This window comes from Anomaloglossus baeobatrachus, chromosome 7 (genome assembly GCF_048569485.1).
Source record: "Anomaloglossus baeobatrachus isolate aAnoBae1 chromosome 7, aAnoBae1.hap1, whole genome shotgun sequence".
Taxonomy (NCBI): domain Eukaryota; kingdom Metazoa; phylum Chordata; class Amphibia; order Anura; family Aromobatidae; genus Anomaloglossus; species Anomaloglossus baeobatrachus.
In genome coordinates this window covers 39,373,584-39,390,863 of record NC_134359.1, presented here as the reverse complement: position 1 = coordinate 39,390,863, position 17,280 = coordinate 39,373,584, and positions in this window count along the sequence as shown.

Here is a 17,280-nt window from a genome sequence, read left to right as displayed (position 1 = left end):
ATCTAGGGTGGTGAGGGAAGCCAGGGGCCAGCTGTAGGTTTGGTCAGGGGTGACTATGTCTTCCTAGATACAGGGTTTCCCTTCCCTTTTGCTGTTGTCTTGGTCCTACCCCGTACCTAGCGTAACAACATGTCTGCTTATTCTACAGGAATATGGCAAGGCCACGCTATGTGCCACAATATAATGGCCCCATATCATGAAGCTATTTTTGCCTAGAAACTTTCCATGTGATTGTCAAACCACTAGAAATGAGCGAATCTCCTGAAATCTTTCAATTTGGTTTGCAAATTTTATTTTTTTTCAAATCAAATAGGTTGAAAGTGTCCTAACTCCTAAATTGCTGTAATTTTTTTTTGTTGTACTCAGACTCCAAAGCATAAAGATGAAGATGAAGATGAAAGATGAAAGTTGTTAAAAATGGTAAATAATATTAAAATACAGTACATAATACTCACCTGTTCTCATCTATCTGATGCCACCTTTGCTGCCATAACTCTTTAATCCTTCATAACGGTCTTCAGATCTTCCAACTTTTCCTCTCTGGCTAGTGATTGGCCTCTCATGGTCACATGAGAAGGGCGTGACACATGTCATATGTTGCACATTTCATATAAATCAAAACCCAAAAAGGTTCAGATTCACCTTAATTCAAAATTTTGGAGGAAATTCAACACAAATTCAATTTGTTATCAAATCTAGCTGATACTCATTTATCTACTGAATGGTTCTATGCAAGGAATGTGCGCAAGACTTGAGTTTTTATAATATATTAATCCGTCTTCAGTACTTCACTTCCACCCAATCTCCCAATTTACCATTTAGATTTTCATACCAATTTTTTATTACTAGAATATCCCCACAACCGATGTGAATCTCCAAAACAATGAACTTTTTAAACTTTTATGAATGCAAATGCTTAACGTTAGCCGAGTATCCCTCCTTATATCAACACGATACTAATGCGATAGAAGTGTGAAAATGTAATAATTGCAGAGTAAGGGATTAGGAGTCGACTTCCAAGAAGAAAAATAAGGCCGAGGTTATTGCTTTTATCATTCTAATCAATTATGTATGGTGGAAACATACACAGTGAAGAGTTGGCTCTCCAATGAGGTTATTTGCGGAGCTGCCTCTCAGCAGGCTTCCTTAAGACTGAAGATCAAAAGGCTATGAAGCCGGCTAAGCATCGGCTCACTGTTTCCAGTTATATTATCTGAGATGGATGAACATTTCACAACTGGAAAATTGACACATAGCAAGACAAGTCGCTGGGAAGTCTTGATGGACTGTGCCTTCATATTTATTTTTAATGGAGATCGGTATTAGATGTCAAGTGTTTGTGCTATAATGGCAGCTGATAATGAATGAATCATTATTATGGGGTTATATTATCAAACCTCACAAGGAACTTGGTTTGCGGACAGGAAGTAAATGATTAAATATCATAGAAAGACACATTAAGAAACAGTAAAAAATATATACAATGAAAAATAAAAAAATTGTGTTCAGTGATAGGAATTATAAGATAGTAATAACTATGGAGGGGTGTTACCACTTTATGGCTTCGATGGATTTGGGCTTCATTACTTGGACTTTCCCCACCTAGCAGGAGAAAGGAAATTAGATAACTTGCCTCGTTTCTAACATAACTCAAATAGACTTAAATGGAGAGTGCACAAGTGTCCGGAGAACTTAGTGCAATCAGCAGAAAAGGATCCTTAGTAGAGCTGAGGGAATCTCCCGAAATTAGTTTTGGGCAGATTCGATCGAATAGGCACATAGATTCAATTTGATCCAAATAAATTTAGTCGGAATCTAAGAAGCTTTGGTTGTCATGAGAAGACCTTTCTTATGCTCTGAGGTCTCACCAGACCCCAAAGCAAAATGATCTTTAATGACCACGTCACCTTCCATGTGATCGAGTGGGTCTAATTACCAGAAGAACCCATGACCTCCATGAAGGACATAGGAAGCTGCAGTGGTGGCAGGGGAGGTAATAGGAGTCAGGTAAGTGTCTAGGATAATATATTTTTTATTTTAGTCTGTTCCCAGTCCTCAAAAAAATGCAGCAAAATGATTTGGCTATCACTTTGTTTTGTGCAATTGTGCAAATCGAATAAAAAAAAAAAAATTGGGCGAAATTTGTAACAAATTTCATTTTTTTAGGAATCAATTAATTCATCCCTAATACTAAGATGCTCAGTTCTAGCCCCACGTTGGGCGCCAACTGACTTAGACGTGCACAATAATCATGCACATACCATCCTAATTATGAGTCTGAAATATGTATGAATACAATCACAACACAGTGATCAGATCCAGTTGTTATGATCAGAGCAGGAAATAGATTGACTTTCTTGAGGAGCTTCAAATACATTTATAACTGTCTCTTCGCTAAGACTTTGGGTCCTCTCAAGGGTGTAATACTTAATCATATCATATATGTTACCAAGAAATTAGGACGTGGAAGATAAATGTAATATTAGGATACCGGATACAAACATATGTCCCAACATTTCCTGATACTGTATTTCTCTAATACGAGAGAAAGCAGAAGTAGTTATACATATTGCTTCACTTGGTAAATTATAGAGAGTAAAACGGAACAAACGTCTTTTAAATGTCTCTGTATGCCAGGGGTGGGGAACCTCCGGCCCGCGGGCCGTATGCGGCCCGCGACGACTTTTTCTGCGGCCCCCGGGCTGATTCCCGGGGACCGAAGTGCTGGGGCGGCAGCCGCATCTTACTGGCTGGCCCCAGCGGCGGCTCCCTGTGCCCGGCGGTTGCGGCGGCGGCTCCCTGTGCCCGGTTGCAGCTCCCTGTGCCCGGCGGTTGCGGCGGCAGCTCCCTGTGCCCGGCGGTTGCGGCGGCAGCTCCCTGTGCCTAGCCAGCGGTTGCGGCGGCGGCTCCCTGTGACCGGCGGTGGCTCCCTGTGCCCGGCAGCTCCATGCCCGGCGGCTACCTGTGCCCGGCGGCTGCTCCTCTCTGTGCCCGGTGGCTCCCTGAGCCCGGCGGTTGCGGCGGCGGCTCCCTGTTCCCGGCGGTTGCGGCGGCGGCTCCCTGTTCCCGGCGGTTGCGGCGGCGGCTCCCTGTTCCCGGCGGTTGCGGTAGCGGCTCCCTGTTCTCGGCAGTTGTGGCGGCGGCTCCCTGTGCCCAGCGGCGGCTCCCTGTGCCTGGCGGCTACCTGTGTCCGGCGGCGGCTGCTCCTCTCTGTGCCCGGCGGCTCCCTGTGCCCAGCGGTTGCGGCGGCGGCTCCCTGTGCCCGGCGGCTCCCTGTGACCAGCGGCAAAGGCGGCTGCTCCTCTCTGTGCCCGGCAGCTCCCTGTGCCCAGCGGTTGCGGCAGCGGCTCCCTGTGCCCGGCGGCTCCGTGCCCGGCGGCTCCCTGTGCCCACCGGTGAAGGCGGCTGCTCCTCTCTGTGCCCGGCGGCAGCGGCTGCTCCTCTCTGTGCCCGGCGGCAGAGCCCTCCGTGCCCGCAACCACCTCCAGCGCTCTGTGATCCCAGCCTCCCCCAGTTCTCTAACTACCTCCAAGCTCATCCGAGTCTGCCTGTGCCCCCAGCGCTCTGTACCTCCAGTGCTCTGTGCCCCTCTTTCTCCCCAGTGTTCTGTGCCTACCCCAGTGATCTGTGCCCCCCCAGTCTCCCCAGTGATCTGTCCCCCCCAGTGTTCTGTGCCTCCCTCCAGTCTCCCCAGTGATCTGTATCCCCCAGTCTCCCCAGTGTTCTGTGCCTCCCTCCAGTCTCCCCAGTGCTCTGTGCCCCCCAGTCTCCCCAGTGATCTGTGCCCCCCCCAGTTTTCTGTGCCCCCCCAGTCTCCCCAGTGATCTGTGCCCCCCCACTGTTCTGTACCTCCCCCAGTCTCCCCAGTGATCTGTGCCCCCCAGTCTCTCAGTGATCTGTGCCCCCCAGTCTCCCCAGTGATCTGTGCCCCCCAGTCTCCCCAGTGATCTGTGTCCCCCCAGTGTTCTGTGCCCCCACAGTCTCCCCAGTGATCTGTGCCCCCCAATGTGTTCTGTGCCTCCCCCCAGTCTCCCCAGTGACCTGTGCCCCCCAGTCTCCCCAGTGATCTGTGCCCCCCCAGTGTTCTGTGCCCCTCCCAGTCTCCCTAGTGATCTATGCACCCCTAGTGATCTGTGCCCCCGTCTCCCCAGTGATCTGTGCCCCCCTAGTCTCTCTAGTGATCTGTGCCCCCCCCCAGTCTCCCCAGTGATCTCTGTACCCCAAGCCTCTCCCAGTTCTGTCTGTGCCTTCAGCGTCTCCCATTCTTCTCTGTGCCATCTGTGTCCCCAGCGTCCCCCTGATTTGTCTGTGCCTCCAGCCTCTCCCATCATTCTCTGTTCCCCCAGGGCTCTCTGTGTCCCTCCGGCATCCCCCAGGGCTTTTTGCCCCCGGCTATTTATATAACCCCAGCAATGTTTGTGCCCCCCAGCTATGTCTGTGTAACCCAGTGATGTGTATATACCCCCAGTGAAGTCTGTGCCGCCCAGTGATGTATGTACCCCCAGTGACGTCTATGCCCTGCTGCTTCCCTAGTGATGTATATTCCTCCCAGCCCTCCCCAGCAATATTTATGCCACTCCAGCTATGTTTGTGCTCCCCATCAATGATGTATGTATCCCCCAGTGATGTGTGTACCCCCCAGCCTCCCCAGTGATCTATATTCCTCCCAACCCTCCCCTGTGATGTATATACAGCAGTCCCAGTCAACTCAAACCTGGAAAAGCAGTTGTGAAAAGCAAAAAGATCAATATCGCCTAATATTACAGCTGCACCAAAGAGTAGAAGCTCCAGCCGCCACAGTGAGTTAATTGTTTGACCAAATATATTAGGGTAATTTTCAAGTTGATAATTTTGTGCGGCCCCCGAAGGTTGGTAAAAATTTCCAAATGGCCCCCTGCAGAAAAAAGGTTCCCCACCCCTGCTGTATGCAATGCAATGCAATTATGGGTGCAAACGCCATCTTGTCCTGTATTTTGGATATCTTCATATAATCATGTCCATAACAATCTAATTGATAAATATTGCAGAGGTGGGACCTGCAAATGTCATACAGCCTGCAAATGTGTCATTCATTTCTAAAATGAAAAAACTATTTACATTTTTTATTCAGTCTTAAAGTTTAAACTGTAACGATAGTGAGACCAAAAATAAAGGGGCAGAAATGCTCATCTGAGGACCACTCTGCCCTGAGTAGATGACCTCACAGACCATATATGAAGTCTGTCTTCTGTCAGAGCAAAGCACACTCAACTGATCGCTTCTACCACTTCATTTAAGTAATTGGTGGGGATCTTAGCACCCAAACTGCCAATGATTGAAGCTCCCCACAGTCCTTCATTCACATCAGACTAATGTTGTCTGAACCCACTGATATCAATGGGCTCAGCCGACAGTCTAATGAGTATGTGAGCCCTGGAAAGTTGGTTGTTAGTGATGTTAAGGATCCAGAATGACTGATTTCAATGTTCATATCCCTTTGTTCTCCTTAAGATAATCCGCTGCCACAGATGTCTGACAGCAGCTCTCTCATAGAGAATACAGGAGTGCTTAGAAGAGACAGCTGTCAACTGAGCAATTGTCTGGCCGATAGCAATCTACAATGCGAGGGTAGCATAACACTTTTTACAGCTGAGGGTTTGCTATTTTTATAGTGGTTGTCACTGTCAGTTGAAGAGAAGTTATCACCTACAACTGTTAAATTGGTGGTGGTCAGACCATTGGGACCTGCAGAAAGAGATACTTTTACCCCTATTAAAATAGATTGGCAGTGCAAATATTCGACCCAGACTTAATTTGTTCTTGATAGGGCTTAAAGGCACCCCTGCCGATCAGTTCTTGGTGCCGGTCGCGGCAGCCCAAAATGCTCAGTTTCAAAACTGGTTCATCTTTTGATAGTGGACGCAGCTGGGTACTGCACATCCACCTCCCATTCAAATCAATAGAAGGCAGATATGCAGTATCCAACCTCAACCACTATCAGTTGATGTTGCAGCTTCAGAACTGAGCAGTTCCAGCCACCTGCTGCCACCGGAACTGAGAGCAACTGATCAGCAGGGAAGCGTGGTGTTGGACCCTGGACGATCAGACATTGATGACCCATTCTAAGGGGTACTTTGCACGCTGCGACATCGCAAGCCGATGCTGCGATGTCGAGTGCGATAGTCCCCGCCCCCGTCACAGCTGTGATATCATGGTGATAGCTGCCGTAGCAAACATTATCGCTATGGCAGCTTCACATGCACTTACCTGCCCTGCGACGTCGCTCTGGCCGGCGAACCGCCTCCTTATTAAGGGGGCGGGTCGTGCGACGTCATAGCGACGTCACACGGCAGGCGGCCAATAGAAGCTGAGGGGTGGAGATGAGCGGGACGTAAACATCCCGCCCACCTCCTTCCTTCCGCATAGCCGGTGTGAGCCGCAGGATGCAGGTAGGAGATGTTCCTCGCTCCTGTGGCTTCACACACAGTGATGTGTGCTGCCGCAGGAACAAGGAACAACATCATAACATCGGTATTTCCCAATTCATGGAAATGCCGGACCCTACATCAATGATACAATAACGACGCTTTTGCACTCGTTAATCGTATCAAAAAGGATTTACACACTACGATATCGACTGCGACGCCGGATGTGCGTCACTTTCGATTTGACCCCACCGACAGTGGTGTGCAAAGTGTGCAAAGTGCCCCTAAGTATAGGCCATCAATGTTAAAGTAGTGGATATCTTCTTTAAGAAGAATCCTGAGCTCTCCTCTTATTAGTCCTATAGAGATTGAATGGAGTGGCAGGCAAGCATGTGCACTGATGCTCCATTCTATTAACGATGAAAATTCCATACTCTTTTGAATAGTGGGGGTCTTGGTTGTCCATCCACACCGATATAAGTTGTCACCTATCTTGAGAATAGCGATGACTTCTCTTCACCAAACAAGCCCTTTAATCATGATTGTCTAGAATAGGTACAATGGTAGCAAACCAACAGTCACAAGAAATGTGATATCTGTATGGGTTTGAAACCTCCGGGTGTAAACATTCCCATTCACTGGCGGCAAATACAGATTCAAATGCTGAGGAAAGGAAACATAAGGTATATTAGAATGATGCGGAAAGAAAAAAGCTGGATTTAGTGATCAGTTGGCTGATGCTAGTCGAGCTTGTTAAAACAACTGGTAATCTCCAGTAAAAAATTTCCACCAGCCACACATTTTGCCTGCAGTGGTCTCTTCAGGGGAAATGTAGTATTACATGGCATCCATTCAAATTCATAGGTGACCTTATAATATGTTCCTGGCAGAATCTACTCTTTCTTAATGACCCTCTGCTCGCCATGATGTACAGTTGATCAAACAGAAGACCTGGACAGGAATTGTCATATAAAGATAAATCATTCAAACTACATCTGTAGAGCAGCATAGACATCATTCTCCATGTGTTAAAATGTCTATTAGTATACATGTCAGTTTAAAATGTCCAGAAAATGTTCTGATTCTCATGCCCTGTAACTTGTCATACATTTTTTTGGGGTGGGCATTCCCTCTTCATCAGCTTCCTGCCAACATTATAGGTACATTGCTTCTGCCACTAGTCAATGGCTTGACTGTCCTGAACTGAAAAATTGCCTTTGAAAAAGGGTAACAACGTTTTGAATTTTTGACTTTCAGGCCTATATCTCGCCAGCCACTACAGCTTTGAGCGTGAGATGACCTTCATTTTATAGACAATTATCTTGGCTGTCTCATACATAAATTTGACTTGAAACTATTTACCATGTTATTATTTAGATAGATTTTTTTCATGTCACTCCATTGTTACTGTTTTGCTCATGGTGTTGGAAAAATCTTTTTCTTCTTGTATACTATAAATTACATATTATAAGGTAAGACAGAAAAGGCAGCACTCACTGGAGTTGAAAGCATGGTACTTTTATTAAAAAACCAATGCTCTTACATGTGGTAGGACAGGTACAAAGGTGGGGAGGTGAGGGGAGCTAAGACATTGGACGATGGGCCGTTTCGCACAGCTTGTGCTTTCACGAGTCCTGATCAGTTCATCGTTTTTTGAATAAAAGCACCGTGCTTTCAACTCCGGTGAGTGCTGCCTTTTCTGTCTTACCTTATAGTATTTGGACTTTTCCTTATGGAAGTGCACCTGGAATAAGCCGATGTTGTATGCTCTTTTAAAAGTTCCTTGCAGAGATTAGCAGTACCTGGTTATCTCTTCTTTTTGAATTTTCACTATAAATTACAATGTATATGCATGCAGACTGACACACTGGAAGGCAGAAGTAGAGAGAAAAATACCTACCCTCACTTCCTGTAAAGAAACACAGACATGTCTCCATTTCCTGTGGTCCTGTAGAAAGACAAAAGTCTACTTCCACTTCCTATTAAGCAACAAAGACCATCACCAACTTCATGTAGAGAAGAAAAGACCCACTCTCACTCCCTCTAGAGAGGCAAAGACCAGCCCCATTTATTGTAGAAAACAAAAACTTGCCTCCACTTCCTGTAGAGAGACAAAGATCCACCTGCACTTTCTGTAAAAAGACAAAAACACTTCCTGTAGAGAAAAAAGACCTACTCCCACTTCCTAAAGAGAGTCAAAGATCTGCTGCCACTTATTGTATAAAAACAAAGACTTGATTCCACTTCCTGTAGAGAAAAAAGACCCGCCTCCTGTAGAAAGACAAAGGTCCACCTCCACTTCCTGTAAAGAGACAAAAACCATTCCCGACTTCCTGTAGAGAAAAAAAGAACCACTCTCATTCCCTGTAGAAAGTCAAAGATTTGCCCCATTTATTGTAGAAAAACAACTACTCAGCTCCACTTCCTGTAGAGAGACAAAGATCCACCTGCACTTCCTGTAGAAAGACAAAGACCTTCCCACACTTCCTGTAGAAAAAAAGACCCACTCCCATTCCCTGTAGAAAGTCAAAGATCTGCCCCATTTATTGTAGAAAAGCAAAGACTCTACAATTGCTGTAGAGAGTCAAAGACATGCCTCCTCTTCCTGTAATAAGACAAAGGTCCACCTCCACTTCCTGTAAAGAGACAAAGACCATCCCCGACTTCCTGTAAAGAAAAAAATAATCACTTTCTCTCCCTATAGAGAGGCAAAGATCCTCCCCATTTATTGTAGAAAAACAAAGGCTCACTTTCCCTTCTTGTAGAGAGACAAAGACATGCCTCATCTTCTAGAAGAACAAAGACCTTCCCCATTACCAGTAGAGAAAAATAGACCCACTCCCACTTCCTGTAGAGAGGCAATACTTGGCTCCACTTCCTGTAGAGAGACAAAGAATAGCATTCCCTTCCTGTAGAGAGACAAAGACCAGCATTCCCTTCCTGTAGAGAAACAAAGATCTTCCCTCACTTTCTTTAGGGCAACCAAAACTCTTAAGGCTACTTTGCACGCTGCGATATTGGTCCCGATATCGCTAGTGTGGGTACCCGCCCCCATCTGTTGTGCGTCACGGGCAAATCGCTGCCTGTGCCGCACAACATCGCGCAGACCCGTCACACATACTTACCTGCCTGACGACGTCGCTGTGACCGGCGAACTGCCTCCTTTCTAAGGGGGCGGTCCGTGCGGCGTCACAGCGACGTCATTGAGCGGCCACCCAATAGAAGCGGAGGGGCGGAGATGAGTAGCCGGAACATCCCGCCCACCTCCTTCCTTCCTCATAGCGGCCTGGACGCAGGTAAGGAGAGGTTCCTCGTTCCTGCGGCGTCACACATAGCGATGTGTGCTGCCGCAGGAGCGACGAACTACATCATTACTGCTGCAGTAACGATAATCGAGAATGGACCCCCATGTCACCGATGAGCGATTTTGCATGTTTTTGCAACGATGCAAAATCGCTCATCGGTGTCACACGCAGCAACAACGCTAATGCGGCCGGATGTGCGTCACAAATTCCGTGACCCCAACGTCTCCGCATTAGCGATGTCGCAGTGTGTAAAGCCCCCTTTAGACTACTTCTTGTACTTCGTTTTGGTGTCTAAGCTGCTGGAGATGGATTATACTTGACAACAGGCAGTGGGTGAGTTGTAGGGATTTTTCATGTGTAAAACAACATTATTTTTAAATACAATGATTTACAGATTATCTGTTTATGATATAATGTATCAAATGAGATCAAATTGTCTGAAATCATAGAAGGCTTTATAGTGAAATGCAACTTAGAATGTTGAACTAATACTTCGTTGAAAAAAAATTGCAAGATAACCATAAAAATAAATCATATTTCTCAGGATCCAGAAGTGAATGGGCTTGTCATCATAACCAGCATAAGGAACAAATAATGTAGTCTGGTTCACAGCAGAGTGACTCTCCTTTAGAGATGCACAGGCTTTATCCATTGTTCATGATAACTTTGTATTTAGGATACATGCGACTGAAAGAGTCTTTCATAATGTTGACACACCTCAAACACACGGAGCTTATTTTAACTTTACCTAACAAATGTTCTTAAGATATTAACAGCCTGAAATGGCAGCGAGCCAAAAAGATTTCAGTTAAAGAACTTGCAAATGCTACAAAACTAGGATTTTCTCTAAGCTGAGGCTTTGTGAAAGTAATCGCCAGATCCTGTGTGTGGGTGATTGGTGTGTGCTTTATTTAGAAAAGAGAAAATAATCGTAAAATCAAAAAATTAGGCAGTTAATGAAAGATGTTTCTGATTATCATGACTATACATAAACAGTAACTGGCAAAGTGATCTGGGAAGTAACCGTAAGGCCCCTTTTACATGTCCATGTTTCCGTTCCATGTGGCGTTCTATTTCATTGGAGACAGGTTCAGATGGATCTTAATTAAAATCTATGGTGACCTTCACACTTCTCCATTTTCACACGGACCGTGTGTCCTTGTGAACCACATGCGTGTCCGTGGGATCCATTAGAAGATATAGCCTTTTTTTTTACCAGCAGCATGGATGAGACATGTATAGCAAACGGATGCATCCATCTGACATTCGTGTACCGTCTGTTCTTAAGGCCTGTGTCACACGTCAGGGAAAAACAGACGTTTTTCACTGACATGTTAAACACGCTTTTGTTACTCCGTGTGCCGTGAATCACGGCACATGTGGGTTGTCTATGTGCAATCTGTGATACATGATCTGTGCTCCATGATTGCACATGACATGAACATAAACTCACCTGTCCCCGCTTCTGCTGTCCGTGGTGCTGAAGAGTCCCGCAGTGCAGTATCCGTCCACCGCTGTCTCTCAACTCTGCAGCTACTTCTGGGTCGGCTGTGTCGCCCATAATTAATATGCACAACAGTAATGAGCCGGGCAGGAAGCTGCAGAGAGCAGCAGCAAAACACAGCGTCGCTGGAAAAGGTGAGTTGAAAATAGTTTTTATTTTCAATGTCCGTGTTTTTCTGGTATGTGTTACATGGATCACACCATAGTGTGGTCTGTGTGACATCAGTGATGCTAGAAAAAAACAGACATGTCTCCGTGCGGAGCACACGGTGTATGCCGCACGGAGACACGGTCAGTGAAAAATCACTGATGTGTGCACAGACCCATTGATTTTAATGGGTCTGAGTATGTCAGGGATTATGGTACGTATAAAAGCTGTCACATACGTACCAGAATCACTGACGTCTGAAACAGGCCTGACATTGCAAAATATAGGTGGAGCTTTGTAATTTCATCCTTCATTTAATCCATACTGGAAAAAGACGGACGGCACACGGATAGCACACTGATGACACACATGTGCACACAGATGGCCAAACGGATGGACAAATTGGACTGTGCAACATGTACATTTTGTAAACTGACGTGTGAAGGGGGCCTACAGTACAAGATAACAAAAAAACATGTTATGCCTGTTTCAGATGTCACTGAAAAACACACACATTTTTCACTGACGTGTTAAAGATGCATATGGCCTTCCGTATGCCATGATTTGGGCACACGTATGCTATCCGTGTGCTATCCATAATAGGACACGGAGAACAGGAACTTTGTACTCACCTATCCCCGCTGCTGCTGTACCCGCTGCTGATGTCTCAGGTGGAGTTGTTACTTCCGGGTCACGGTGCAGTGAATATGCATGAGCATAATTATCCGGCCTGGGAGCAGGAGACAGCAGTGCCGAAGACAGCATCGTTGGAGACAAGTGAGTATGAAAAATCATTTTATTTCACAGACACATGTTTTCTCTGGTACATGTTACACGGATCACACCACTGTGTGGTCCATGTGACATCAGTGTGCCGGAGAAAAACAGACATGTGTGTACGCCGCACAGACACATGGTCCTTGAGAAATCACTGAAGTGGGCACAGATTGATTTTAATGGGTCTGCATATGTCCGTGATTCCGGTACGTATCAAAAGGGTGACATACGTACCGGGATCACTGACATGTGAAGGAAGAATTATAGGCAGTGAAGAGGTTGCAGTTGCACTTGGACCTTGATGCCCAAAGGTCCCTCTGCCACATTAGTTGTAGTAAAGTTGTCGCAATGCGACACATTTTGTTTTGGGATCTAGAAGCTTCAAGTTTGGTCTCTGCTCACCTCAGTTGGGTTTTAATTATAGAGATACTTAACACTAGAAGTCCCAGAAATTTCGAGCTCCCCCCTGAAGTCCCAAAAGAGGGTCAAATGATCCTTAAGGGTACTTTGCACGCTGCGACATTGCTAGCCGATGATAGCGATGCTGAGCGCGATAGTCCCCGCCCCCGTTGCAGGTGCGATATCTTGTGATAGCTATTGCTATGGCAGCTTCACACGCACTTACCTGCCCTGTCACGTCGCTGTGGCTGGCGATTCGCCTCCTTCCTAAGGATGGAGGATGTCACACTAAGGTGACTTTCTCAAGGGCAAAAAGTAAGTAGGGTAACAACATATTAGGTTGTTTAAATAGAACAAATGAGGTTAAAATCAACACTCACCACCCTGGACCTCTGATTCAGCTATGTGTTTTGTACCATCATTTTCTAGCCCCAGTTACTATGGTGTGCACGTTTTGTGAGTACAAATATATCTAGGGCAAGCTATCAGTATGCTCTAAATTCAGGATTCTTGTGCACACTTGCATCAGCACAGCCTGGGGTGTTGTCTCCTGGAGACGTTGGGGTCCCTTGTTTTTTTACTAGGCTGTTTCATCTTATAACATCATGGTTTATCGTGACCTTATGTCTAGCTGTGACTAAATATAAATTATGAGGATGAGGGCAAGATGTGACATTAAAGATAGCATTATATGCAGACTACACCCTAATACTAATAATGCAGAACTAAGAGAACCAAGGGAATGGTAGTCATAGGTCATAAACAAGACCGATGCATCAAGGATTACATTAACGCAACTTTTTTGCAAAAATGTGACAAATACTTATTAAATAGAATAGAGGGCAAAAAAGTGACATCTAAAATACAGTATCAAAGAGATATACAAAGAACAATGATCAGGCTCATAAGGGTGTCACTGAAGTTAAACAGTCACCCCGAAGAAGACAGCGAAACGTGCGCGTCGGGGCTTGTTTTTCTCGGGTTCCACGCTAACCATTATGGGTGAGTGCAGGACGGTGATTAATTAATGATGTTGTTGATACCGCTTTTTGTTACCTGTCCGCTATGCAATTGGCATTTGGTTCATGACCTGACACTCCGATCTATATATTCTATATAATTGTAGCTCCACTTTATAGGATGCATGTTTTGGCGTTTCTCTGATGTTTCATGCACTTGTGCTGGAATATTAGAGTAATTGTCCACCTATGTTAGGAGTTTATCAGGTCATGTCCCTGCTATACTTGATACTGCTCCCCTGATGGGTGGTGGACCCATGTGTTTAACTTCAGTGACACCCTTATGAGCCTGATCATTGTTCTTTGTATATCTCTTTGATACTGTATTTTAGATGTCACTTTTTTGCCCTCTATTCTATTTAATAAATATTTGTCACATTTTTGCAAAAAAGTTGCGTTGATGTAATTCTTGATGCATCCGTCTTGTTTATGACCTATGACTACCATTCCCTTGGTTCTCTTAGTTCTGAATTGCTAGCTGTGACTAGAGCCTAAACACACCGTAACTATTTGGAAAAATCTAAACGCATTTATTGTAATGTATTTTTTGCTAATTCATTGTGTGTTTTGTATTTCCTTAAAACATTTATTGTGTGTTGGTTTTATATACTAGCCAGCTTATTCAATTCTGGTCCATTTTATATTGGGGATCACCTGGTTTTCTTGTGCGCTTTTGCATGTTTTAAATGTTTTTAATGATTTGGCTATGGTTGTTTCACACCATAGGTGCAGTGTGACACAAAAATATTTTTGATATGTAATAAACTTATTTATAATTATTGATTTGTTTGGTGATCCCTCATTTATGGCACTTCTTTTCTCCTTATTCTGATCACATGCTTCTAGTGCCAGGGGTGATCCCAGGGGTTGCTGCCCTCCTCTTTTCTTAGTATATGATATAATGTTTCAGCAACCAGTGACAATTCTCTCTATAACAAAAACAAAAACAACAACAACAACAAAAAACAGAAGGCAAGGACATGTTTTAATATAAATTGTGAGGAGGGAAGCCCGTCTATGTACATTGGATGGTTGGCCAATTCTGCTGAAAACTGCTTGTTTGGATAACTTTGATCTTTTATCTTGTTTGATGATGTCACGGGTGACAGGCAGTCCTGTGGTGTCTGGCTATAGAAGGTCACAGCTTTTGACTGTACAAACTGCTACCTGACCTATTATTTCTGATTGGTTTTCATCCCTTTCCCTTTAGGATCCTGTGAAGTTCCTCAGCCTTTCAGCTGCTTTTCATCAGAACTTCCCTTTATGTCTTCATGTACTTTCCCTTCCTATTACTCTGTGCTGATGATAGCTCTTATACCCTTAAAAAGTCTTCAGTGCAAGCAGTCGGCTTGTATTCATCTGGAGAAATTTTGTGGCTGTTGCAGTTCTTCTCCCTGAGTCATCTAGAGATAACTTATTCGTTCACTTTCACCCTATTTATCCCTGTGTTTTCTTTACAACTTAGTGGGATTGACTAAGTGCTCATCCCATCTATCCCCTACCTAGAGCCTACTTCAGGGTCAGCTAGGGTCAGGTATAGGTGCAGAACCTATCAAGGGTGGTGAGGGAAGCCAGGGCCCAGTGGTATGCTTGGTCAGTGGTCACCATCTCCCCCTTCACTAGAGAAAGGGTTTCCCTTTCCTTTCGCCAAAAGACATTATTACAGAATAGGATTCAGGAAAGGGAACATTATAAAAAAGGGACGAGGATGGGGAACATTATTACAGAATGAGGGACATTATTACACAATGAGGGCCAGGTTGGAGGACATTATAACAGTATAGGGTTCAGGAAAGGGGATATTATAAAAAGGGGCCAGGATGGGGGACATTAATACAGAATGAGGGACATTATTACACAATGAGGGCCAGGTTGGAGGACATTATAACAGTATAGGGTTCAGGAAAGGGGATATTATAAAAAGGGGCCAGGATGGGGGACATTAATACAGAATGAGGGACATTATTACACAATGAGGGCCAGGCTAGACCACATTATAACAGTATAGGTTTCAGGAAAGGGGACATTATAAAAAAGGGGCCAGGATGGGGTACATTATTACAGAATGAGGGACATTATTATACAATGAGGGCCAGATTGGAGGACATTATAACAGTATAGGGTTCAGGAAGGGGAATATTATAAAAAAAATGGTGTCAGAGTGGGGAACATTTTTACAAAATGGGGGACATTATTACACAATTGGGGCCAAGATGGAGGACATTATAGCATAATGATTGTCCAACATACTGGTGGGGTCCAGTTCCAAATTTTGCACCAGGGCAAATAGGACAATGGTTACACCACGTGCAGGTGGATCAGGTACCTGGAGAAGGGGGGTTAGAGGAAGAACATTGGAAGAACACAAGTCAACGGTGGTAGTGGGATGGGGCAACGATCAGCAGGGCAGCCTCAGGTCCTGGCATTGTGTCATTGTCACAGCAAACCCTATCTACCTAAACATTGTACAAACTAAGTACACCCTTCATGGCAGCTACAGAGACATTATCCTCTTTTACCAAGATAATAGCCCTGTCAGACTACAAGAACAGTTTAGGGATGGTCTAAGGAACCTGGTAAAGAGTTGAGACTGAATAAAGTTCTTATTTTCTTCCTTGAGACACCGATGATCCTCATTTATCTCTCTTGAGAGGCATTATAAAAGAAATCTTAATTACAATCTGTATGAAAAACATTATATATATCAATAAACCAAGCTGCAATCCAGAACTATAAAATTATTATTGGTGTGTGGAGCATAAAGGTCATAGGAAAATAAGTCATTTATAGATAACTATATTTTAAATATCTCGGTCTCTCCCTTTGTGAATATAATTATAGACTAAGCCATGAATAAATGGTTTGTATTGTGCCCGACTTTTATCTAGAACAGGAAGCCGGTGGATTTACTTATTCACACTTGTTTTTTTTTTATAATTACAATAAAACACTTCATATCTAGTATCTCACAAAGCTAGATACATCCAGAGGATTTAGTTGCATGGCCCCGTGCCTGCCAAATCAACTGTATGGAAATCTAGGGCACATTCAACCAGGTATCTCCTCTGGAAATGTTAAGTGCATTAACAAAGGCGTAATTCAGCCTCTGATTAAGAGACTTTTCTTTTCCTGCAAAAGACAATAGTCGTCTTTATAAGACTCAATGGACAGTAATTGGCCGTATTGGGCTAAACTATGGCTTTAAAGGATATGTCCACTATTTGACACCAATTTAAATGGAAAGTTGAGTGACTATGACACGACATCACATTACCGATCCTGCACTGATTCTGGGGCGCAGTCTGCACTGCAATCCAGAGCTGGATTTACTATTCTACTACCCCCTGATTGCTGAGTGTCTGTATAGAGTCAGCTCTCCTGATCAGCATTCTGGAAAACACAGACATTGCGACGGGAAACTTCCAACTGCGAAGTAGAAGCTCAGTGGATACATTGGAGGAGGTCATCTCCTATAATCTTTATCTCCATAATCCGTCTTTTCTTAATGTCTTTCTTTCTTCTTTCCTTTCTCTTCCTTGTTATTGCTTTCCTTCTATTTCTTTCTTTCTTTCTTTCTTGCTTCCTTTTTCTTCTTCTTTTGTTTCTTTTTAACTTTTATCCCTTCTTTCTCTCATTTTTCTTAATTTCCTTCTTTCCATCTCTATTTCCCTCTTTCCATCTCTTTTCCTTCTTTCCTACATTCTTTTCTGCTTTCTTTTTCTTTT